Source organism: Egretta garzetta, unplaced genomic scaffold, assembly GCF_000687185.1.
Source record: "Egretta garzetta isolate BGI_Z169 unplaced genomic scaffold, ASM68718v1 scaffold85, whole genome shotgun sequence".
Lineage (NCBI taxonomy): Eukaryota > Metazoa > Chordata > Aves > Pelecaniformes > Ardeidae > Egretta > Egretta garzetta.
In genome coordinates, this window is record NW_009259718.1 from 1,472,584 (window position 1) to 1,475,031 (window position 2,448).

Sequence of the window (2,448 nt, forward strand, 5' to 3'; positions counted from 1 at the left end):
CCAGCCCCGCGGCGGGGGCAAACGGGGCCGCGCCGAGTCGGGGGGGCGTTGCAGGGCCCCCGGGGCCTCACCGTGGTTTTCTTTCCAACCCAGGAAGACCCTGCCTTGCTCCGCTGGGCTCACGCTAGGACACACAACGTCTACCCTACTTTCCGCCCAACACCTAAGACGTCCTTCCTAGGAGCTCTTTTCGCCGTAGGCCCGATCCTCTTCTGGATTGCTGTCTTCAAAGCTGACAGGGTAAGTCTGTAAAATGTAGATCTGCCTGGGGACTTAATTGGTGGGATCCTTTGGCACATAAGAATGATTAATACCGTTAACGAGGGAAGGAAGGCTGATGCCGGGCCTACTCTCTCAAAGCCTCGTAACTGTTTGCAAAGTCCTGCTGTGCTGAGAGCCCCGTATTGCACCCTTGGGTATGGCCAGTCGCGGTTTCCCTGATCAGGATATTTTGCTAGAATAAAGCTCTGTAGCATTGACAGTGTAAATTAATCAGACAATACTATTATTTTCAGCTGTTGACGTGCAGTAACTGCACTTTCTAAAATAAGTAAATAGGGAGCTTATGGATGCAGACCTAGTGGGGTCTCTCTTGAGTTACTTAACCATTTCTCTAATCTCCTGAAGCAAATGGGGATGAGTACTTATGCTGATTACAGTGCCTGATCTCAGCTGTTTTTTAAAGATTTTTGGAAGGTTTATCTTGCTTCTGTTCGAACTCCTGAAACGTGGGTGTTGGAATCTGAGCAATGGTAGATCATTCTGAAAATACTCAGCAATATATGTACATAAGAAAATTCTCAGTGACTGCCAGACAGTGGCTGTTTTTACTAGTGAACTTGTGGCTATTGTAAGCACTTTTATTTCCCTCTTTTGCACAGAAGTAGCAATTTGAGATCAAGTCATAAACCAGGAAGCAAAAACATCAATTAAAATTAATAGAATATTTGTAGGGAATGGTGTTTACTAGGATGAATCAAAAATACAGGTTTTAGGAAACATGCTGAGCATGTTGACAGAAATGTTTTTGAGACTTAAGCGTCTCTGCAGTATTTTGTCATGCTGCTTTTGTTTTGTACATGAAGCCACACTTGGGCATAGCCACCAAGTGTGGGTTAGCATGTAAGTGCTTGAAAATAAACCTGTGTGAGTGAAATCTAGACATGCTTGGCTGGGAATAGTTAAACAGAAGTCTTTAATGTAGTCTCCAGGACAATTTGTTTTCCTTTATTCCAGTTCCCTTACTGACATTTAGGGATTTTTCTTTCTTTTCTGTTAGTGTATAAAGCACAAAACTGTTATACTTTTTTTCTCTGAGGAGTTTTTGTTGTGTGTCAGGGAAAGCAAAAGATAAACTGCCAAGTCTTAAGCAAGTCTTCTGGTTTTATCCCGCAAAAGGGATATGGGTAATATCTGCAGTGTCTGTGTAATGTAACAATACCTGTCAGAAAGGTACATGACTGCAGAGTGAGATACAAATGGGCTGAAAGCGAATAGAGGCACATTTGGGCAAGTTATTAAGAAGTTTCTCTATAATTAGATCTCTAAACTGGATTATTCAGCCAGAGGGGAAGGCAGAAACTAAATGTATAAATTAACTGTGACACAACTAGTTTGGTGAACAATATATCACAGGAATTGGTCTCTGCTAGCCTGTGAGAGTGGATGGATGTACAGAGACGTTAATCTGAGCATGCCTTCCGTAGTTGATAGGTGAAGCTTAAATGCCTTGTTCTTTTTTACTTTTTAACTGCCACGGCTGTTACCAGAATTTGTGCTTATAGAATCATTTAGGTTGGAAAAGACCCTTCCTGTAGTCCATGCTGAAATACTATGTCTACTTTTCTCTCATCCCAGGCTGATTGAAACTTCTTCTCTAATAGGATAATGATGAATGTTCTCTTTCTTCCACAGGATCGTAAAGAGAAGCTTATCCAAGAAGGTAAATACAAGCGACCATTCAGTGTATTTTAAGTTCCTGGAATTGCAGTGCTGTTCATGCGATACGAGTAAAATAAGATGTATTGTGTGCTGATGTTTCTCCTTCATAAGAATAAATCTTAATTGCTTGTTGGTTGTCTTGCATCTTTTAACAATTATGGAAAGTGCAAAAATGCAGGATCTTTATACATAATGCAGATAGATATGGAGAGGGTGTCCTGAAATCAGCCAGTGTACTCCTTTGGCCTACATGCAGAGGCTTCTTTTAAACTGTGGAAGTTGCTGCTGACGGAGCAGCACAGGCTGAGGTTTAAAATTCATAGCAGGCTAAAATGTTAAGCAAGCCCAAAGCAGTTTCCTAAAGAACTACTGCTTGCCTACTAGGCATTTCTTCCTGGCATCGGTTTGACTGTAGTTTGCCCTTATCTGATAATAGCCAAGTTCTGAGATACATTTTCACTAACTTTTGGAGCGAGCCTGCCTGCCTGCTCTCAATAAGATGACTTA